The sequence below is a fragment of the Dendroctonus ponderosae genome, unplaced genomic scaffold (assembly GCF_020466585.1).
Source record: "Dendroctonus ponderosae isolate FM_Combo_2020 unplaced genomic scaffold, Dpon_F_20191213v2 Dpon_F_20191213_1, whole genome shotgun sequence".
Taxonomy (NCBI): domain Eukaryota; kingdom Metazoa; phylum Arthropoda; class Insecta; order Coleoptera; family Curculionidae; genus Dendroctonus; species Dendroctonus ponderosae.
In genome coordinates, this window is record NW_026017110.1 from 2,877,626 (window position 1) to 2,902,543 (window position 24,918).

Sequence of the window (24,918 nt, forward strand, 5' to 3'; positions counted from 1 at the left end):
CACTCGTCCTTCGGACTCGTGAAATTATGGAAAACATGCAATCGTGAAAAATTATCGGTAATTTCAAAGCACTCGTGGTATTACCCCCGATAATCTAAGCCAATCGCATTTTCAAGTCAATTATAAAAATGTTTGTCTTCACTGTTTCGACTGATTTTGTAACTGGATAAATTCTCACTGCTTCAAGCGATTTGATTTCTGTTTGAAACTGTATTTAGTTCAATTATTTTTCGGTTAGTGGGTGTTCTTGCAATAAATAGTGCTTCAGATAATTTTCCTACTGGGTGGCCAATTAAACAATGCAAAATTGGTAACAGTTTGGCGGGTTCTCAGCTGGACCAAAAAAATAGATTTTTTGTATTTCAACATCACCAGCATTAAGATAGACCTGAAATCTCGAGAAAAGTTTTTGAATGCCTAATTTACAGAGTGGTTAAAAAAAACAACTTTTTGGTCTTGCAGTCATAAGTTCTTTTCTCTTAAACTGATTTTCCAAAATAAGGGCTTATATTGACGCTACAACTTCACAATCGAATGGAGAGAAAACTGCAATACAGCGGGATGCATGAATGATTTCCTTTAGTTAAAAATTTTCCGGATCTACGGATTTCGAGGCCAATTTTTAATGCAACTCTGTATATCGGATTTTCTTCTTAGATTGTCTATAACTGTAAAGCTTAAAAATGAGCTTTAGATCGTGAAAATCGGACCAAAAGCAGAAATGTTATCGCTGCAACACTAAAAAGTAGATTTTTTGGGACCACCATGTAAATAGTAAAGATTGCCAAAAAATTAAAATCCGTTTGGATTTTTTTGGTTAACGCTTGAACTTTAAACTTAAAAACCTTTTTTTGTCCATATAGGATCCCGAACTTTGCGCCATTTTGCATTTTTCCATTTGTTGCCCTGTAAACAATCTATCTGCGGTGCTTGATATTTACCAAAACATCAATTAACAGAAAACAAATGGGGCTCAATAACACCTCAAACACAAACCGAATCGCTCTAAGGAATCAGAATTTATCCAGTTCCAAAGTAAGGGAAAATTTGGTTGTGTAACGTTCATTTTGTTGAGCAGTTTAGTTGCACGCTTTTTGAAAATGACCCAAATAAATAATCGCTTGAACCGTCTGCATAAACAATGGAGACGAACTCGCTATATTTGTTTGCTTAACATTTAGTCGGTATAAAAATTGTATTTTCCACTGCCCACTGAAAAAAATGCGTCCGATTGAATATCAATGAACTACTAGTAAATTAGCCTGCTGATAACAGATAGCAACTTGTGCCTAAATTGATAAATTCAAGTAAAAAAATGTTTCTAGACGAGGGGTTTGATTGATCATTCCGGATGGTTCTTGATTTTAGAACAAGAAAAATCTAGTGCTAAGGTCAGGCTTTCTAAAAATGTACATAACTATAACTGTGGCAACTTAAACCAATTAATTGTTTGTTGTACTGCATCTTTCTTTTCATACTTTATCTTCTATGTCGCGTTGATGCTTTAATAAATACATTATTATTTTCTCCTTAGTTTGCCTCAAAAATTGTGAACAGTTCGGCAATTTTTCGTCAAATCGATCGTCCTGATAACTGACCGATAAAAACATTTCCCTGCATGTTCTCCGTTTCCATAAAACAAATTAAATATTTGATTCCGAATAAGAAAAAGTAGCCTGAGGCTGCCGGGAGAATTTTGTTCGAACCGAAACGGCCGCGCAAAGTGCTTGGTCAGCTCCCTAGGGAACCACCGAGCTCCCGATTTACTCACACAACCGGGTTAGAGACTATCTGCATGACTTATTTTATTCTGAAGACAGTGGAGACGAATTTTGCAGCAGGATTTTGTTAATCGCGGGTTTTTTGAACGCAACAATGAAAGCTAAATTGTCAGAACAAGGTTGCGAAGCGATTAAAATCAAAGCTGAAACGGGTTTTTGAAATCAACGTCAATGTATAAATTTTGTTCTGGAAATCATCGAAACTTTAGGCTCGACCTCGTCCTAAACCCGGAAAAATTAATTAAAAGGATCAGGTGTTTTGAAACAATTTCTTAATCAAAATCATCAACATTCTTCAAATTTAACCCAATTTAATTAAAAGATCTTCTTGAGTTCCTCTTCAATTTAAAACCTTAGAGCAAATTAAGTAGTTTCAACTCAATCCATTATCATTAAGTTGCAGGTCAAATTTTTAGTGGAAACTGTGTTTGGTCCCTTCCTTTTCGACTTCCATGTGGAGTTTGTCCATTCCTGAGCGTTTTAACACAACAAGCCCGGAAATTCCATTATGCCCAGTAGTGGCCGATCGTCCAGTCGGGTCGAATCAAGAACTTCCAGTAACTTTGATTAAATACGAACCACGAAACGAGTCAATTTCCTATAGATCATATCTGGTTTTATCAAATTTGGCGGAAGAACTGTCTGCCCACATATTAGTCAACTAGGCGTAAACTGAAAGTGACACACACCCTTTTTTCTTTGTGCTAGTTTTTTTGGCTTGAGGACGAAATCTCCACTTGTTCAAAGCAATTATTTTGATAAAAGTTGCTTTACCAATGTGGCAGTTCTAAAAGAAATAGCAGTAAAATATTTGCCACAAACTATTTGAAAATACCTTTGGCACGAAACGAGTCGAACCGAAAGCGGGAGACTCAAGTAAAAATCCTCAAACAAGCCGCCTATATCATGCAAATTAAATAGGGAGACGATGGGAAGGTATAAAGACTGGAAATATTAATGTAAGATTTAACAAGAAAACTCCAACCTTTGATCAAATGTATGCAAATCAAAGCGACTAGCGGCTCGTTTTCTTTCCTTTCATTCGAACACTTCGCGTAAAAGGAGTTTTTTAACATCTACTTTTGCTTTATATCGAGTCGCAATGAAATGTTTATTTATACATTATTTGCGGATCAAAGAAAAGTTCAAAAGGGGATTTAAAATGTTGTCGGATCGTTTTAAATTGACACTCTGATTTTCACATCTTTAAAATGTTTTATGTTCAATACGTTTTCTCTTATTCAATTAGTCAGATCGCTGTTTGTTCTTCGCATGGATGAAAATTTTTATAAATTCAATTTTTCGGTTTATTTATATTTAATGATGTGTTTTAATTTTTAAATTAAACTGTCAGATTTCTGAAGCGGAAAATTTTTGCAAGACAGACATTGCAAAAACTAACTAATAAGTAAGTTCATTTGCAAGCCAGTCACAGTGTTACCTTTGAGAAGCGACGAGAATTGTCAGGTCCTTTGTAACTGGAAAGTTTTTAAATTTCCATATTAAACACGACCAAAATTCGCGAAATTTATACACTTCCTTTTCAAACTTTAATCCGCTGTGAATTTCTAATTAAATTTATTCATTCACTGGTCTGCATTTTTCACGATTGATTCGAATTTATTTTCCGAGCTGCAGGTGAACTATTTGAAAAGTTATAATTGCTTTTCCTCTTCGTTGGTAAGACTGTACATTTCTGGAAATTCATTTATTAGCTGTATGTGCTCGAAACATACTTATTTGTCGCTAAATATCTCGATTGGATGTTCAATGGTCGGATCAAACAGTTCCATTCCAAACAGCTTCAAAGTCGGTTCAAAATTTTGCTACTTCAAGGCAAAAGCCCGTCGATACCAATATTTTGAGAATTGAGCAAAATATTCAAACCGCGCTCGTGCTAAAAGTATAATTGACATCATTCGGAGCGGATTTCATTTGAAGCACAAAGAAAAATTCGTTTCATTTCAGGAGTTTCATACTTTTTCCTTGCCAGCCATCAAGTGTCGGGTCTAATTAGACATTTAAAAGTCTAACCAGATACCGGGCCAGCATCATAATTCCCATGAAGAAGAGCGAAATTAAAATTTATATCTTTAAATTCGCGCCGTTTGCCAAGCCAGAGAATCGTTTTCTTGTATATCTAAATTTCATAAATAGTCAGTGGATCTTTTAAATGTAGATATTTGCACAATGCTCGAAAGTACGGAATAGTTGAGGTAAAACAGGTAAATTCCAAAAGTAACATTTAATAAACTTAGCGTCGAGTCCATGAGTTTCAGCTTCAGCTTCTGAGACATAAAGGCATTTTCCATCTACTTTCCGTTTTATTCCATTAGCGCCTCCACTAAAACAATGCGAAAAGAATAATCTGGAAATTTATTTCTATTAAAGGTTGAGAAGCCAGACATCTGGATACTTTCCCGCAGCTGAAGGTTTCCGGTTGAAATTAATCACTTTTCGACGCAAATTTCTTAATTGCCCTTAAGTCTCTTGGTAGAAACAATAACAAAATTGAAATTAATCCGATTAAGTCAAATTTGTGTCAATTGCTGGAGAAGGTGCAAAACGTTCTGTAGTTTTTAAGTCGCATCAGCGTGAAACAAATAAATTTAGTTGAAGCAAGTTGAAGTCAAATATATTCATATTTGTATTATGTGTGATGAATGCTTCTATAATTTGGCAAAGTCTGAAAATTATTCAAATACTTGACTTGCAATCAATCATTTTGCTAAGCAGAAGTCTTTCGACTACAAAAAGTGAGGGATTCTATTTTCCGAAGCCAATCTAGCTTTTGTTTCTTGGTTCAAGAGAAATCGTGTTTGCTCAGTAGGTAATCTTCTAACTGCCGTTCAGCTCGATAGTTTCTTGTTATTCAATCGGAAAGTTGAAAACGACGCTGAGGTTCGAAATCTACAAAACGCGGACTAAACTTCAGGCGTTGCTAGCTTTATTTCGGTTTAGAATTTTCGGGTGGACATACACAGATTTAGTAAAATTTAATGGGGTGATAATAACATTTACTGAGCAGTCTTGCAAGTATTTAAACGACGAACTATTTTTAATTGAAAATGTGCGCTTCCCAGCAAGCTTTGTGCCAGTACTCATTAATTGCTTCTTCTTTTAAGTGAAATAATGCCTCTTTAAAACATTTATCATTTGATGATATGCGTTGTATTTTCGTTATTAATGCAGGTTCGTTTTATAAATTTTCACATGTGGATTTTGGTCCGCAGGATTGCGACGCGACGGACGGTAATGCTGTGCACATAGTATCAACTTTGTAATTTGAATGGGTAGTTAGGATGAATTGAAAAGACGGGAAGCGGCATAGAAGAAGCATTAATGTGCGGCAGCTCCGTAATATGTAGTAAATTGTGTTCCAGGCCAACGTCAGGTAATTTCCTTTTCGGAATACTCATAAGCTAAGAACGGGGTTTAATCTTCGCCTTGTCGCCTCACTTGTTCCATCACAATTTTCGCGTTTATTCAAAAAGTTGCCCACCATTCTTAATTATTGTTGAGCTGTAAGAACAATTATTCACGTCGCGATAAAACAACAGACCATTCCTTATCAGGAAAATGGTGCCCTTCATTTTCGTGGCTCGAAAATAACGGAAAATTATTGAGGATCGAAAGGAAATGAGGTGTTAAGGGCGATAAAGAAAATTTTATTACTGAACTAAACAGGGTAATGGATAAAGGAACAAGGTCCGGAGGGACCCTCTTAACTTCGCCTTGTTATAATAACATTATTTAGCGTCGTTGATTTAGCAGTTCGGAATTTCGATACGCCACTGCACTTTGCCAACTTTTTGGATAGCTGGTCGGGCTAAAAACTGTGTCCTTTTATTTGATTTAACCCCAGCCGTGACCGGAATGATTTATGACTAAAGGATATCGAATCTTTTTTCACTTCGATTTTCATTTTTTATTGTTTTTGCCTACTTTTTTCAGAAGGCTTCAATTATTTGACCGGCTATAAAAAAATTTCTCTCACTCGCCAAATCCGCATGGTGCATGGTTGTAAACAGCGAGTAAAATTGTTTTTAAAATCTTTCATTTGAAAGTCCTAAATCATCGGTATCTGTTCCCCAAAGGCACATTAAGAGCCCGTTCCAGAATCCGGGATACTTTGTTGGTGAACTCTCACAAGAGCGTCACGTGTTCCGCAGCTATAAAATAAGTTATTGTAGTCAATAAAACGATGGAACTTTCGTACCGAACATAATATGACCGATTTTATTGGAAAAGTCGAGGGGCGGAAAATACGGCTGTCGCTTTGTCACTGAAAGAGCACTAGAAATGGTTTTGCATAAAAATATTACTCACTGATATTTCGTATTAATGTTCGAAAGTAGCACAATGTCAATTTAATTCGAAACTCAATAATTCGTTCGTTCCGGGATATATTATGTGCTCAAGAAGAGATAAATCCGAATGTTTTATTTCGGGCCCGAGGATTCAATTACACGGGAATCTTTTAATTGAAACCTGAGCTCTAACGGTGAATAGAGGGAATGGCTGCTCTGCAACAGCGAAGGCCTTTTACCATTAAGTTGTGATGCCAGCCTGTTTCTTTTCTTATTTATTTTCTCGATTCTTCTAATTGGAGTGGGCAATGGTGTCAAGATTTATATCATCTGATTTTCGGTCGAAAATTCCTATCAAATATTTCTCACAGCGGATTCTGGAATAACAGACCAACAAGTCATTCGTTGTTTGATTAAGCCTTGTATATGTTATCCATGCACATTAAGAAATACTACATGGTAGATCGGAGTCTAGTTGGAGCAGTTTACCGCGGACTTTCAATTAATTTGTGCAATCAATCACTCCAAAATAGAGCTTGTATCAATTTTCTCACTGTACTGTACTGAACATTATGATTCTTTGCACAGCTGGAGTATCCATATAACAATCGCAAATAGTTCGTGTCGAAGGTTTCGATTAAGCGATTTTCAAGTAATTGAATCCTCTGGCTGATATAAAATACTGGGAGCTTCATGTGCTGGTTCTTCCAAGTAAATTCTACGAAATTTTAAAGTTAAAGTTGCCCGGAGGGCGTTATAAGTTCCACTTTTGAGATCTGTTCCATCCATCGAAGAATCTGCCGCCGGGCAACTTCTGTGACATACATAGGAAGTAAATATTTGGATTTTGTTTAAAAAGTCAGAGCCATTTTAAAACAATTCGATTCTTTCAAATGCTGTGTTGAAGAATTTCTTGCTCTTTTTCTTCAAGTGGCGCTGTTTTTTTTACAATTTAATTAGATGTTGCACGTGTGCGAACCGTGACTTCCCATGCTTCAACTACTAGTCAAAATCTAATTTTGATCAGACTGATTTTGATTGAATCAGATTTTTTGATCATTGGGCTTAGATTCAATTTATTTATTTAGTTTAGTCAATGTGGTTGATTTCTCATTTCTCAAGTGGCACCTTGAATAAGAAAAGACGGAGGTCCCTTTGCCCGCTCACATTCGACTGTCGATTCGGCTTTAGTTCAATTAAACGATTTTTGTGTAATTGAAACCTGAAAGCGCAGATAAAACACGGAGATTTATATCGCCTTGTCGTATTTCGCAACCGAAATAAATTCAGCTCGAAATGGTGAAACAGCTTATTGCCATACCAGCCGGGAATTGGAGTGCGAGCTTTACACTCTAAGCCACTCTGCAGATTGTTTTATTGGCTGCTGCCACTCTTTCCGAGATACAGAACCAATTTGAAATAAATGCCCCGACTAATCTTTGAGGTCATATATTATGGAGATTCTTGTAGAGTGGGCAAGACACGAAGAAGCTGACAATAGTTTTCATGTAAAATTCGTTGCTTTTTACAAAGGTAAACCAGTTTTCGTTCGTTTCCGCATTTCCTTTTGAAAATTTGTATTTTAATACTTGAGTTGAGGGTAATATCTCCTTTCGTTCTATTCGCATGGCAGCTTTCGAATACACGCAACGGTTTCCAACTCTGGGGAATTCGCTTTTTAAGGGAGAGAGTGAAGCCCGTGCACACCTGATATCAGATTCGATCCCTCTGTCTCTGGAGATATGGATATTTACGCAGCTTTGAACGATTTCTTATTTTGCCAACTTACTTCTATCTGGAGTTCAAAATAAGCTGACAACGTGTGTAGGTTGCTGAATGTAAACAAAAGAAGCGGATATTTATAAAAAATAAAACATCATTCATTTCGTATTGTTGTAAGTAGGTAGTTGAAATTTTCAGCCGTTCAAAAGAAATGTTGATTTTGAAACACTAACTTTTTTTTCGATTAGAAGTACATTTTTAACATTTTTAACTTATTTTAGTTTGAAACCTGCTCTCAACCTAATGAATTTAGATACGCTTGGATGATTGAGCTTTATTCTCCTCACATGTGATATTACAAAGAGGATCGATAAGTCCAATCTAAAAGTGCTGAAAGGCCATTTTATATATACTGGTTATATTCGGACACAAGAAAATGATATTATCGGGTGCTCCGGGAGATTTAGGATTATTTGCGAGCAGTGTACGTTATAGGATCGGAATCATGAAAATCACGGATATTGGAAGTTTTATTTGTTCACTTTTCAGGAGATGCTTTTATAGATTTCTCTTGGCTTTTTTATGTAGCGGGCGGTCTTAGGCTTGATCAATGTGAAGCCGTTTTAAGCCGAACCTAGACTTAACTTTTTCTAGACAACGAGCAATTGAACCAAATGAGCGTTAACATAAAAAGTTGGATAAATCGAACGCCATTCGAATTTTCAATCACACTCTAACAGTTTTGATATCTTCGCTGATTATCCGCCATTCAAACAATGCAATCATTTTAACTTTCCTATCCCACTAGAGCATCTAATCCCAGGATTTAATCTAGAATTTATCGCACCAGATGTACTTGAGGACTAAATCCTTGATCAGTCTCATTTAATTTCGCCAGACATTTCTCCAATCTGCCTTTTTGTTATCTTTGCAGAAAAGAGCCCGTTCAAGTTCGGGCTTTTTAGGGCATGGCAGAGATAGGAGAAAAGCTTCGATGATAATAGCTGCCATATTATAATTAAAATCAAGCGATTGAATGGGCTTTTAAATATTAATTTCGAATCTCTATGTTGAATGAATAGCGCCAACAAGGCTGGAGGACTCATCAGTGGATGTATGTTTTTAACCCTTGTTTCATTTTGCAGATGGAAAATTCAACCGAAAAATTCATTAACAGCAACAAGGAATGGATGTATTGAGGAGATGCTGAAGTTTTATTGTTTTGGACATGGGTAAGTCATGAAAATTGAAACTATTTTATCTGGTGTGTCAAAGACGTAAACATTTATTACTTCAGCATCTAAATGCTGTTAGAAAATTAGAAACAATCAGTCCTCTCAAGTAACTCAGTGTGAGGCAATTTTATTAAAAGAACAGCTTCCCAATATTCGCTTATCAGCTTTAAGGCTCTCAATTCCTTTTCCTTATCTGAAGCATTTTAATCCTGACGTACACCGCAAATAGCGCCCGCCCTCCAAGTCTACTCAATTTCATTTAACTCACAGACATTTGCTCAATCTGCCTTTTTGTTATCTCGACAGAAAAATCGCTGCTCAAGTTTTTGCGCCTCAAAAGAACACAAGAGAGATGATCGGAGATGGAACGGTGAATAAACCCGTTTTTTTTGTTGACTGGCTTTGGCGATTTGATAGTTTTTATTGAAGGGCAAAGTTTTTTTTTAACGCAACATGTTAGATTTGGGCCAATTTTGCGTTGTCTAAGTAGAGAAGGGTTTTGAAAACAGCTTGGTTTTTTATAAAAGTTGGTTTTACCAACAAAATAATTCCTGGTTTTCCATCAAATATACATTTTCAAAAAAAGACCTGCTTAATGTCGTGCTCTAAAAAATATTGCAAGGGAGACTTCCAGCTCGTCACTTCGAGTTGGCGGACCTTTTGCAAGTCAAATTCTCATTAGCGCATCTCGCAAAATGGAAAAGTTTCCTTTCGGTTTTCGCAAATTTTGCGACTTTCTCTCAAAGAAACCGGGTCGTTTGGATGGCTCCTCATGCAAATGGTTATCAAATGGATCTGAGGCACTTTGAATATCGCGACTTACATTTCAATGCGTTACTTAAAGCAAATAAATAATTACGACCGATGATTTCGCGGTTTCCAGTTAGAATTATTGCAATTTACTAAATGACTGGGTAAACCCTAAGTGCTCCGGAATCTGTCGGTTATCTGCCTTTTCTAAACCCCCGTCGAACTAAAGCACCCGCCCAGAATAATAAAAATCCTTCTCAGATGTAAATAAAACTTAAATAGAGCCGAGAAGAGAGAGAAAAATTGCGCGTAAACTCTTGGAAAGCCTTAACGTACACGTTAAGTGAGTCGGAAGAAGCGAGGCGGGTCTTAAAAAGTCGATTTAAACTTCCGAACTCTAAAATATCTAATCTGGAAATCTTCAGAGAGTCGTTTAGTGGCGAGAGCTTCTTTCTGGATGGAGACGTGTATTACTCCGATCACTTCCGTTTACGCAGTCTGCCCCATGCCGATCAGCTATTCCGAACAGCTTTTCACCATTTTGCAGCCCCTTTTTACGGTCAAGCAGTTTTGCTTCCCTGAATATTCTTGCTAATTTGCTAAATTCGATTTCTTTGAATTTTATTTCCATTTCTTTTATACCAGCAAAACATTGCAACTACTCTCCGTCTAACAAAGAGAATGAACGAATCAAAGTTCGCTTGGTATTAAATCCGGTGGTCTGGCAGGCTAGTAGAGCTTACGTCTTCTGCTATTGAACCTACTCGGAAAATATCAAAAATTCTTTGAACGGTGATAAATGACTGAGTCTTTCCAATGATTTTTTCAGAGAGAAATTTGCACTGTGATGTGAGACTAGTGATTTAAAATTTATTCAAATTTATGAGGAAAAGCTGTGAACTCGTTATTTAATTTATTTTCAATTTTTTTATTTATTTATTTACTGTAATTGGTAAACAATTATACTCTTTATCAATCTGCTTAATAGATGATGGACTATTGAGCCTCGTATACGACAAGCAAAACAATCTCGTCTGTCGAATTTGATACATAAATAAGCTGCATCAAATCAATTTGAAATGGAATAATCGTGTCACTTTTTCTCTTTGTTTTCCTAATGCTCGGAAAGCTTTTGTAAAGGAAAATTTAGACTGACAGCAGATTAACGAATTGCAGAATATATGGAGATGTTGTCCCACAACACTTTTCCCGGTTATTTTCGATAGCGGAGCGTTAAAATGAAAAAAGTGAAATACTGTGAGCGAAATTTGTGCGGAAAATTAATGAGACTTGAAAAAATAATGCTAAATAATCCGCGCAATTAAATCTGGAAAAGAAAGATAGGGAAGCTGGGAAGTGTTAACTGAAAAGTAATTAAAACGGGGATAATTGGCTTTTCTCAACAGTAGCACCTCCATCTGAGTCGGCAAGTTGAATAAATGAGCGGCGAGTTTTCGGTTAGGATCAACATAACTATAATTTTAAACTTCGTTCCTTTCAATCTATTATTTTTGTGATTTTTTCTCATTGAGTCCACTGAAGATGAGCAACAGCAAATAAATAGAGATGGAAAAGGAGAAAATTGCATTAGAATTTACACTATAAGCTCCTTAAGAGTTTCAACTGCATGGAGGGAGAAACACTGTTAGGATATGAAGAAGTTGTGTTAGAGTGAGTGTTGGAGAAATGTTTGCACCCAAAAATGAATGGGTTTCGGCTTATTCATATCACGCTCATACTTGTATCATCAACTTAGATTAAGCCTTCAACTTTGCATATTAATACTCATACTGTTGTAGCAAAGACACGGTGATGTTAATTTAAGTTTTCGTCTCGAGCATCTCTAGTTTCGGGCCGAAAAACTTTAAAGTATCCCGCGTAATTACGTGGCGTCCCTCGGAAATATAAACGGAATTTTCGTGCGAGCCGAAATTTAATTTTCCAGAAGAAAACAAGTAAAATTTAGCACTTGCCAAGATTAAAGAATCTCATCAGGCTGAGGAATATCATAATATCTGGTTTATGTGTCTGCGGATTATGCAGCCGCTGTTTAAGTATACGGAAACCCGTACTTACGGTTCTCCGTAATTGTCTCAGCTTTAAATATGTGTTGTTTTTAATGGGCGACTTGGGTTGCGGCCCGGCAAAGAATAAAGAACTTTCATTTTATTTTTCGCGCTGAGTCGGCTCCTTTACCTTAATAACTTTACATTTTCGGAGCGTTTTATTAAATTACACCAAACCGTTTTAAATAAATTTCAACGCGCTTGTGTTTAGGATATTACAATACTATTTGCAGGAACTCGTTTCGGATGTTAAATCGACTACAACCGTTTAGCGAATGATCCAGCGGGATTAGTAAAATTCTACGGACATTTTGGGCGGGATGTTTTGCAATTTGTTGCCAAATAATTGCTTTATTACTCGCAAATGCAAATTTCACTTTGATTTCGTAATGACATTCATATTTTTTTGCCTCATGACTAAAATGATTTAACTCAAATAATTTATTAGACTAAATCGCGGAAATTCTGCTAGAAAATTCACCTCCAATATCGGCCAATAAATAATAATAACAACTTCCTATATTGACGTTGCAAGCGTACATTAATCATTCCACCGTGCTCCCGATACTCTCAAAGATAAAACGAGCAGTCACTTGACAATAATAACAGCGATAAGGGCCTAGAAAGGTAATTTTCCACCAAGGGCCAACTGTGATAGCATCGAAAGAACACTGTGAGTAAAACGATGCTTATTTTATGTAAAATGTTGCAGCATTTTGGATGTTTCATGCGATACTTTACTCTTTACCTTCTATGGCGTTGCTAATAGTAGACTTAAGTGGGAAAGCTTAGTAACTTGGTGTAGACAAACAATGGAGTTTTCCGTTTCACACTGGTATTTATACAGGGTGATTCAATCAGAAATCGGATGAGTTTGTCGGAAAACCCATGTGGTTTCGTTTCCAAAATACGGGACGTTGATATTAATTGATTTTTCTTTCTTGGCTGCTAACTGTTTTTGAAATGCTCATTTCAAATTTGAGCAGCAGTGGAGTAAAGTAAAGTATATACATTTATTAATTATTTTGAAAATAACTAAAAAAATTGAACAACAAATACAAAACTATTGCCACACTTTTTTCAACTGTTTGAGGCATTGAGCACTGTAGACCCCAGAAAATAAACCACATCTTCTTAAATTCAGGTTTTAGGCACTTTGCCTGCTACGGTACCGATCTTTTTCTCAGCCTCCCGATAGGCCTGGGAGACACTGTGTTGGGTTGCGCCATTGAGTTGTTGCCGCTCTCTGAGTTAACGAGTTATAACTCATCGGGTCATGAGTGTCAAGTGATTTATTAAAGCTTTACGATACTCGAGAGTGGAATTTTCACATCTAAAAAAAGGTCATTAACATTTTTTCTGCGTAACAACATACAACTTGGTTCAAACAACTAAAAAAAGTCATCTAGATTTTCCCAGCAACAGAAGCGAGTTCAAAGAATGTCGACGAGTTTTCCTGTAAAATCAATCTCTTAATTCTTTTGCCTAAAATATTCAGTTCGTCAGTATTCTACAGTAAAACGTTAGGGGAAACGCGGGTTTTCTGTTTAGAGACAGTGTTGTTTAGAAATATTGATCTAAAAGTGAAGAAACCCCAGTTTCCAAGAGTTTTACAAATAAATGATTATACACTTTCGCTTTTTCAGTTCGGGGAAACTGTTTTTGGAAAAATACCCAGAAATAATTGTTAGGGTTTTGTCCATAATTCGAAGCTGCAAAAGGTTTTCCAAAAATTTTTGTAAAGCGGTTAAGGAGACGATTGTTCCACTAAAATTTATCTTATAATTTTTCACAGAAAATACCTGAATATTATCAGTATTTTAAGTAAAACTAAAAAATATTGCGATTTTTGCGTAGAAAGAATTGCTTAATAGAAACTTTGTTAAAACTGGAATGACCTGACAATTTAAAGGAACTTCAATAATCTTCAGAGCGATGAGCGATGGGCGGCGAATTTTTCCAATAATTTTTTGTAAACTTTGCTGTGGTCGGTTTTCCAAAATAATCCTAATKACTTTCGGTAAAAAACTGAATAMAATTATTYGSTTTTTGTGCCAAATTCGAAGCTGAAATCGGTTTYCTAAAGGTCCCTGCAAACCGATGAATGAGGCGAATTTTCTAGCAAAATTGATTTTGTAATTTTTKGCTGAAAAACCCCATTATTGTCAGAAGAGAGGAAAATCATCAGAAAATAATGGTTTTTTTGCGTTTTCGATTAAAATTAACTAAACCTTGATGGTTTTTGGAAAAAAAACGAGAATAATTTATTTTCGTTTTTGTGCCGAATTCGTCATTGAAAACAGTTTTTATAAAATGTTTTCAAAGCTATAAATTTATCTTGTAATTTTTTGCGTAAAAGACCTCCAGATAGTCAGTATTTTTAAGTGAAACTCTACAAAATAGAGCGTTTTTGAGTAGAAAGTGAAGCAAAAAAAATCAGTCAAAACTAAAAAACATTYTTTTTTTTTTAACAAACTCTAAAGTCTTCAGAGGTATGGAGGTGACGAGATTTCCAAATAATGTGATAAACYTTCGMAAATTCTGTTCATTTTTTGWCAGAAAATTATTTGATTTTTGTTCAAAATTCGAAGCTGAAAAGGGATTTCAAAAYATTTTWCAAARCGACGAAAGATTCGAAATTTATTTCATAATTTTTCGCGGAAAATRCCTTAAKATTGTCAGCATTTTGAAGTGAAACTTTAGAAARTTGAGCATTTAGAAGAARGAGGAACTTGGCTAAAACTGGAAAATTCTGAAATTGAATTCYCTTAGTATAAATCTAAAAGCAAGTAAAAAAAAGTCATCAACATTTTTTYAGCAACTGAGTTACTGCGCCGRTGCGTTGTATTGKCMCACCAAGCAATTTGCGCCACACGGCGCCAATTCYTAAAAATTCACTGAGTTAAACAGGCCTACCTCCTGATACCTGTTCTTCCATGGCATTGATAAAATCTGACTTTTTTTCACCCTTCTTAGAAATTTAATTTATTATGCTTGTGTTCTACTCTCCTCCCTTTTCGTTGTTGTCCACGTTTCACTACCGTATAAGAGGGTTGGTACAGCTATGGTCTTGTAAAATTTTATTTGTGTATCTTTTCTTGTTTTATTTTTTAATCTTCTGCTGATAGTTCCGCAAATATGTGTGAATTTATTCACTTTGTCTTCTATGCTTTTGCTTCGGTCATACGATATATCGCAGCCTAAACCCACAGCATTTCAGCTAAATAGATAAAAAAATCGCAATAGCTAGAAAACGAAAACATCAACACCCTGTATCTTGAAAACGAGGTTATATATTTATATGAAATGTTTATATGTTTCCTTAACTTCTGCCTCGGACATATTCCTTCAGAACTTAGTAAATTTTGAATGCATCAGCAGTAACACTAAATGTTCGGAAAGCTTAAAATGCACGAAAATGCATGAAATAAAATCAATATGAGCGCGGTAAAATCATAAAATCCGTTGAGATTTTGCGATAAATTTTATATATTCTTAAAATTATTTGCAAAAATGGTTTAATATCTAGAGCTAATTACACTATCGCCCTTTAAACGATCCGCTATAAATCCTGACGGTGCAAATTTGTTAAATTACTGATGCTGAACTAATAAAATTTTAAAGAGCCCTCAAAATGGTTAAATCTGAAGTTAATGATACTCGCTGCTTGGTATGTAAATGAACGTCAGCGGCGTACTAGTTTCGATTATTTTAAAATTACATTTACCCGGACGAATAGTAAATAGTTCCGAAAGTGGGTACCGCATCCATATACTTATTCATATAACAGCAAATAGAGCCTTTCATGTTGCCGGGAGTCGTGAATTTCCCAACGGATCCCTCCCATCGATGCCTGATATATTTTCGTGCAAACAAACCGGGTAATAAAACTACCTATAACTCCTTGACATTGATTTTCGTCTGCTTAAATAAACCCCCCAGAGTTATGAAAAATAAATCTGGAAAGTAAATATGGCCTTCTCCTGGAATTGATGTTCGACAATTTTATTATATTTTCCGCTTTTTTTCGAATGGAGGAAATAGTTGATTGATCATTTTATCTTCTTGAAATAATTAATTTTGAGTTTCCATAATTTTTTCAAAAGACACGCAAACTATCGTTTTACTGATTTATGTATTTTCGAAAATGTGAGTATAAAAGACAGCTAAACAGCTCGTACCTTCACTCCCACATGTCTTCAGGTCATCATTGAAGGAAAGACAGAAGCGCCGGCGGCCACATTCCATTACCAGAGTCTCCTCTTCAGAATATTGATGTATCCTTCTGGTCGCGACCAGCATACAAATAACCAGCAGAAGCCTGTATTTTATTTATGCTTCGCTAGCTTGCTTCTAGAATGCAGCAATTAAATTATCTTTCTTTGCTTGTCCGTTTTCTTCGACATTCGGGGTTTCAAACTCTGTTTGAGCGATATTTATTTAATGGTCGCCGCCACAGGGCCGATAATATGAAGTTCGCCTCTATTTGGATTAATTTCAAATGTCCTTGTTTTCTCGGGCTGTTAAAAACCTTTCCAGTTCTTCGGAAGTGTATAATCGCGAAAATAAAGCCTGTAAACAACAGCGGCTTGCCGGAATCCTCGCACATAAATTTCCCCGGGCTTTTCCTTTTACGGCCAGTTTATCAAAAATAAGTAAGTGTTACTTAATGTCGCGGATTTGAAACGGTCAAAGTTAAATATCGCCGAATCGCGATTCTATTCCCGCGGACATTTCAAGCTTTGCAAATAAGCGAACATTTTTATATTTTTGAAAGGGAACGAGTCAATAAAAGGCAAGTTGTCCTCTGGAAAGCCATTTAACATTTATAGGCGCCTTAAAGTTATATGGCCGTCGGTTTATCTCCATTGCAGATGTCATATCGTAAATCCAATATTCATTTTCTGCAAGTTCGAATCGAATTATCAGCTATGGAGGGTTTTCTAAAAAAATCCTGAATTTTGATGTTGGGTAATTTTCGTGAACAGTGGAAATAAACGCAGAGGTTGTGCTGAATTTTCTTTCCAGCTTAATTGAAAATTTTTGCCATCAAAAATTTGTTCTAAATGTTAAATTAACGCATCTTTTGCTATTAAATTATAGTAATGAGCAACCAATTGTTAATAGCAACCGCTTGTAGTCGCTTATGCCCAAACTTGATTTTTTGTTTCTGCAACTAGTTTTAAAATATTTCAGGTTCAGCTAAAAACCACGCCAGGATGATTTTTTTGTAATTTTTAGTTTAATCTCTCTTGAAATTTCGGTCAATAGTTCCCAGCTTTTAACTTACTGAAGTACTGCAAAACTTAGAAACGTTCCAGCTATTCTGGACAAGCACATAAATAATTTCAATCCGTGCAAATGTTCCGTCAAAGTGCGATAAATTATGCAATTTCTCAACTAATAAAAGCGTTTGTCTTTGCCGATTGCAAACTGGACATTCTTTGTCAGACGGGGCACTGTAGAAATGTAAAGAAAACGAATAAAAATCGAGAGAAAATATTCAATTCAGCAATTGGCTGCAGGCGAAAGACAAACGCGTTCGGAACATTTATTTCACGTGTCGCCGATCCAAGCTTGTCATCCACTCTGGCAAGGGCCGATAATTTATATCGGAGGCCAGCACAGGCCAGTCCAGGGCTTTCCCGATCTTATTTACACACACCGGAACATGTTTTATTGCTTTCAGTCCTTTTAGAAGTTTGCCCATAAAAAACCAGGAAAACCTTGTAAACGCGGCTGTTCTTCGATACGTCATATTTGCCATCCCTTTGAAAGCCCTTTTATCTGTTTAAATATACATATTGGGGAAGGAGCGGCGCAATGCGGAATCTGGGTGGAAAAACCAATTTTCCTTCTCGGCTCAAATTTGCTCTAATCAGATGAAAAGAATCAATATTAGCTTTTGTTCATTAGCCTCTGTCCATAAACGTTAAGAAAAGTAGCTGTTGAAGCTGGCAAACAAATCGGAAATTTGATGGTCAGCTACCGGTTCACTATCCATTAGAAATTTGAGTAAGTGGATGAATGGGACATGAATGATGATTTATATCGGGAGGAAGGCGAGGCTTGGGCTGATAGTGATTATTAGTTTTCGATTGACCATGTTTGCGTTAAAAGTTTCCAGGGGATTTAGAGCAAAGTTCAAATGTTCTTGAAAAATGAAGGAAATTGAATTGAAATTGAAATTGAATTGAAACTGAAATTGAAATTGAAATTGAATTGAAATTGAAATTGAAAGTGGCTATATCCACAATCGTCGCCTATGAGTACCATCTTCAGTATCACTTCAGCAATTAGCGGTTCAGTTGCTGTTCTTGGAGAGCTTCGTTTTTCCTTTCCTAATCCGGAATTTGATTTATTTAGAGTCTCTCTAAACAAGGTAAACTATGTATGTTTGACATTGCAATAGACTTTAAGTTTTGAAGAGCGCAATAAAAAAACGAACCCCAAATACGCTCCCAAAAATAAATTTTTCATAAGTTTAAGCAAGTTTCGCAATGTTTACCTATACGACCATTGAGTGCTTTTATTTTTGTTTTTGCTTGCCTCATATGTTGGTTCGTTTTTTTAAGGGCATATTTAGAATGATTTTTGTTAATTGGGATTGGCGTTGATCAAGATACTTTTTTAACAAGTTTAGACTTTTTGGCCAGTTAATTCCCTAGACGACTAAACGCGCTACTCCATCCAAAACGTATGCGGAAAGGTTAAAAGGGGCCCCTCCCGTTCAATCCGTTAATAAAGCTCTGACAGCGAATCCATCATAATTTTCTATGGCTTTTAGCGGGCAGCGCTTTCAGCATTAGAATGCCCCAAAACAAAGAACGCCTAATTGACATAACATTAATTAACACGACGATTTCCATGGTAATTAATCGAAGCTGCGCCTATATGGGCCCTCGACGTCAGAAACACATAGAGGGGCGTTATTTTATTATATGAATATCTATCTGACCGAATCAGATCGGTTTAATGAGCTGATTTTATTTGGTCTTTGTCGATGGACAACATATGGAGTAGGCGAGCGCTTCAGTTTGCCGCTTTGTTCTTGATAGTTATAGATGTTTTGCTCGAATCGGCAATAACAGAGCCAAAGGCTCTTTAGGCCGGAATTTTCGATCAGTTCCATTAGTCTTTTTTATAATTAAGTATTCATTTACTTACCAGTGAAATTAAGTGGTAGAGATAGTTTTTTCAAAATTTTTCGTATTTACAGTCATTAAAATTATTTGGACTGCATTTTCAATAGGCTCTAATTTAATGTTGTTGAGTTGAGTTTGAAAATTAAATCGTTTTTATGAAGATTAAGTGTGTCAGAAGTCAATAACAACTTGGTCCAAACTGGCGACCAATTCACTGTCTTGCATCCAAAATGGCAGTTTTTATGCGCAAATATATCCCAAACAAAAAAAAAATTCCGATGCAATTTCGAACCAGAAGTCCCAAATCTAGACACTTTTCTACAGGAAAATAAATCCTCCACTTTTACCCCAAACAATCTGAAATTAATATTCAAAACGATACAGAAATGATCATTTGCCTCCATTTCCTTCACATATCCTATAAAAATCGTCTTAAAAATGATATTTCTGCGAATCTCCGTTTGCCTGAAATTAATTAATAAACCCCTCCGAAGTTCCTCGCTTCTTTAATGATTCTTTTAATTAATATTGAGGTAAGCAGTTGCGCTCGTTACCAAAGCGAAAGGGGTTTAAAAGGAAAACAGTGGGACTGTTTGAGGCGGTAATTGGGGATAACAAACAAGTGTTTTGCAACTTGTTTCGAATTTTAGCCCCAAACGCAATTTGCTTTCTTACTAATGTAACCGGCGCTTTGGTGTCGGTTTTTGCGCTAACAAGATGGGGTTTTAAAGCAACGTTTAAAGGGAAGAATTGTTATGTTCTCCACAAAAAAAATGTTGCCTAATTGCTTCAAGGATTTACTCGATCTGAACAACAAGCGCTCTTTTCACTACCTGAGATCAATGTTCTTAAAGCACCGAGAAGTAAGTGGGACAAATGTTTGGGTTTTTAGTCCATTTCCTACTGAGTTCAGCGTCCTATTTTACGAATGCTTATCTGATTTTTTAGTTGTTTACATCAGTTTGTCTGCTTTTTTGATGTTTTTTTAAATACTTAAGTCACTGTTATGGTCAAATTTCATTAATCTATTTAAAGGTTTAATTGATTACTTTCAGCAGTTTTTCCTTTCAAACTAATTTTTTATCGAGCTCTGAAGATTTTGTGCTTGGTGGATTTTGATTTTGAACCGCGGTTATTTATAAATCCACCTGCCGATTATAATTTTTATTTGTAAATTTATTCGGTATTTTTTTCAAACGCTAAAGCATTTATGAGTAGTTAGCATTAGTGAGAATTATTTTTTGGCTATAAATTTGTGGTTAAAGTAATTGCCTTCTAACACTCTAATAATTAATTTAACACAATTAATTTCCCATTAAAGAAAACTTTCCCTTGTTATTCAACTTTGAACATGGTCATCAGTTTTTTATTATCGTAGTATGCATTAATCGTACCGGTACGTTATAAAGGAATAATTTATTAGCGTTTCTTACGATGTATTTTCATTAAAATAATTGATTTTCCATGCTCGGTTTTCCACTCAAATTAACGATTTATCGAAACCAGCAATTCCACCGTGAAAAACATACATTTCGGTTTTACTTCCAATCCATTTGATTGGCTGATGTTTTCAAAAGTTTTTGCATTGTTTTTCTGCTGTTTAATCTATTTGAAATTAGCATTTTTGAGCGAACTGTGAATATTGTCCTAAAGCAATTCAAAGTATTCACAATTTAGATGGTAAATTGGCAAAATGAAATCTATCAGTGAGTTAAGAAGTTCAGAAGTAAAAATGGAAAAACAAAATTTTGCTGTAGAGAAATTCAACGAATTTCCTAAATCACAAACTGCTTTTTGCCACTAAAGACGTTTGAAAAAAATTAATAAATGTTCGAACAAACTGTTTTGTAAAGTGATAAAAACACCCGACAACAATATTCAGGGTCTGAAACAAATACAGGAAATATAGGAAATTTTAAAAGCTCAGTCATATAATATTGCCTAAGAACATAGACATAATGAAGACAATCAAATATTTCCGCAAAAATAATTAGAAAATACAAACGGTTAAAATCCCCCATAGCCTATCAATGTTAATCCTGAAAGTAACGTCAAGATTGGACCAAATCACATAAATAAACAATTTAGGTCGCATTCTCACGCAAAAGTTATCGCAGAAAAAAAATTGTGCAAACTCGTCAAGAAACTTTGGGCAAGTTGCGCGATTTCCGACAATGCGATTGGTCGAGACCGTTTCGCTCCGCCAATAAAACGGCGACGCCGTCGGCGTCTTGACGCTGCAACTACGCCGCGCTTTTGTCGGTCAGTTTGCGTCGCGACGTCTTTGTGGGATGCTGCATGTTGGTACGGGTTTCAGTGCATTTGACACGTGATCGAGTAGATTTTCGATATTTGTTCCGACACGACGGAGCTGTGAATTGTTTTCGATTATTTTTTTGGGAAATCATGACAGTACGGCATTTTTGAGATAGTTTTGGGTTTTATGTAAAATGAGGACTGGTTTGGTTGTGGTGGTTTTCATCACCTTGTGTTGCTACGGTGAGTGCTGTTCCCAGTTATCTTAATTCTATTTATCAAAGGAAACAGAATATCTTTACGACTATAACTTGATTCTATAGTAATTGCTGCTCGAATTAGCGGTACAATCAGAGCCCCAGCTTACTTTTATTAACACGTTTAAATGATTGATGTTCCCTATTTGGAATGCAAATATTTAATTTGGCTGTTACTGAAATTAATTAACTTTTAATACTTGCAAAAGTCCCTCCAATATAAATAATTCCGAAGTCATCCGATTTTAATTTGACAATTGCAAACGTCCTGCATTTATCAAAGAGCGAAAGCTATTTTGGGGATCATTTATTTAATTTATTATAACAGTTATCGATATTGATGGCGAATATTTTATTTATGCTTATCATAGGCGTGAATCCGTATTTTGAAATTTATTGCAGCTGGCAAATCGCTGATAAATATTTATACGTTCGCAATGAAAGCAAATCGCTAAAAGTAAAAAAAAACCAAAGTGATTTTAATGATTTTTTATCACGTGATTAACCTGGGCAGGATTGAATGAAACACAATTTTCCCGCTGGAAATTAAATTGTAATTTAGTCGATCTTGATTCCACCGTAGCGAGAACTTTCCGTCCCCAGTCGTGCTTAATCTGAAATTGTTTCGTGTTGGTCTAGGCTAGATATTATCACTTTTCACATTGATTTCTTTCCAATTAAAATGTTGATTACATCAGGAGATTGAGGAGTAATTTGTCGATTTTAATGCACAGAGCATTTGAAGAAAAACATGTTGAATAACCGCCAACATTGTACTCCTAAACCAGATTGATAAGGGAGGCGAATTCTCTAAAACCCCAAACAAAGCGATGTTAAGAGCCCAGCTGTTTTAGCTTCTCTAGCAGAAAACTCCAGACGACCACGTGAAGATATTGAAAACTTACTAATGATCTCACCTCAAAGGAGCTCAAAATCCTAGCAGAGATGGATGATTGAGATTTTTTTCGCTAATTTTTCATGATCTATTTCGACCGTCTTTTCTTTTTTCATGCCTACCAACAGCAAAGCAATCCAGAAAAAGCGCCTGGCAAAGTTTTAAAATGGCGTTTCGTGTTTGAGCTAACTTAATGTGTATATTATCAGTTTTAATGTGATCACCGACACGATACTCTTCCGCAACAAACATTGCGGAAGGCGGATATCTCAGTGTATGTTTAATTGCTGTTTCAGTTGGCCTGAGCATTGTTCTTCGAGCTGGGGGTCGAACTGATCCGACAACGCTGATAAGTGGCGTGAATAATGGTTTTAGTACAAGAAACTTTGGTCAATTTGCGCGTAAACGTGAACGAAAACAAGCCTGATAGCTAGAGAGATTTTTGGGCAATACTCAAGTGTCTGAGTGGAACAAGACGACAACGAAAATGTGCGTATGGAAAAGAGAACGAAAACTCGTCCTCACTGTTGCTCGAAAGCGTGGCTCTCTCTCTATCGCAGGGATTCGTCAATCTGCCTTGTTTCACTCACTCATCCATTATGAACATTGATCGATAGAAAACTATTAAAAACTGAATTTGTCACTGAAAAAGAGAAAGTATCCGAAAGCGATCAATCTTAATCGTCGAACTCATTCAATTTATTAGCGATATCATGAGGCACATATTCAGTTGGTTCGATTTCTTTTCACTATTTTATCTTCGTCATTTTATCTTGTCTTCGACTACAGAAATGCAATAAATTCCTCAAAAGTATAAATCGCGTAGGTCGTCGCAAAAACAGCCAATCAGACTGTCTCGTTGTTTCTCCCTCGGCGATGATAAATGGGCCAGATTTTCTGTTGTTGCTAACCAAATGTAGAAAGAATGCGAATTTTATTGTGCCAGCTTAATTTAATTAATTTAATTAACTACTAGTACATTTTGCGTTACATACAAATACACTTTGACGGTTTATGTTCTCCTTGAAACATAGTTGCGTTCACTCTATTTGCCGCAATTAGAACGGAACACACATTTATAATACTCCATAGAAGCTAATTCCGAAGTAATAGATCAATGTTCCACAACTATCTTAATTGTAGCGAAAAGTTTGAATTAATTGCACCCATAATGCTTGTTTGTCCGAAGTTACATCGGGTTTGAGTTGTGCAAGCAGGCTTACACAATGATACGATTACTCATATTAATGATCATTATTTATGCTACTATTGTGCTCAATATTTTTGTTTTTAGTTGTTCAAGTTTTCGTTTATGCTATGATCCTTATCAGCGTTGTAATGGTTTGTTGTCCATTTTCTTTTAAATTATCATGCACGTTTCGGTTATGGATAATTTATCGATTTATCATCTATATGTGGGCGAATGTATTTGAATTATTTAAAGCGTTTTTAATTCTTGATTAATTAAAGAATTAACAGAAACACTCAATTTGTATCCCCCATTGGCTTTATACTTCAATGGTCTCTCTCACTCCGTTCGAGCAGCGATTTCTTTGGCGTCGGGCCCGCAGTTGAAAGTTACTTATTTTAAAAAACTTTAGAAATCGTTTACATAAATATGCTTGATTATTTACATAATATAGGTTTATTCATCAGCCGGGTCTATGTATTGTTAGTTTTTTTTAATACTATTTGGCCCTTAAACCGCAAAAAATTCAATTCCAAATACAATTCGCAATTCTGCACTTGCAGAGTAAATACGTTTTAACAGCGTTTTTTGCTACCTGTAAGATTTTATTTAACTAAAAGCAGTGCATACAGCATGGTCTTATTCAGACGGGCGAATACATTTTTCATCGGGGCTTCAAAACAAGAATATCTAGTAGAATAATGGATGCAGACACGTTGAGGATTTGCGTGTTTTAACAGAAGCTTTTATGGTAAATAAACCCAGACAACGTATTTGTTATTTAGTTCAAGAAAGGCACCTACGTATTGAATCCCTTTCTATGTTTTTGTGAAAAGAGTGCTGTTCTCGTTCACTTGGAAAAAATGTGTCTGTTCAGGTTTTGTTTTAAGCAAGAATGAATAATTAAAATATGTAACATTTTCTTGTACAATGCTTTTTAGGTAATGCGTATGTTCACTTGAGTTAGTTGAATTGTTGAATATAATTTTCTTAATGGGTATAAAGGAAAGGTTCTGGAAATTCGGTTTAAAAGTCGATATATCTCGATTTCACCGAACTGGACGTAAAAAACGCCGTCTGTTTGCACCTCTCTCTTCATTTCTTGTAACCTCCGACCGATCAAGCTTTTATTTCGGATTTATAGCGCCGTAAGAACGGCATTTTATAACTATTTTTCGCGCCGAGTGTGAGGGACATTTAATTTCAGCAAGACACATAACGTTGAGTTAATACGACAGCGTCCCGGTATTTTATGTGTCCCGTTATTTCTAGTTGCCATACGAAATGACACCGATGACTTGCTTAAAATATG

General features: G+C 35.8%; 1 long non-coding RNA gene across 1 annotated transcript in view; it reads left to right on the forward strand.

Moving 5' to 3' along the window:
• LOC125504289 overlaps positions 1-24,918 on the forward strand; it is a 59,541-nt gene that overhangs the window by 8,046 nt on the left and 26,577 nt on the right. Inside the window, exon 2 of the long non-coding RNA XR_007281407.1 lies at positions 8,959-9,045. This is a non-coding gene — a long non-coding RNA (uncharacterized LOC125504289). The remainder of the gene's footprint in view (positions 1-8,958; positions 9,046-24,918) is intronic.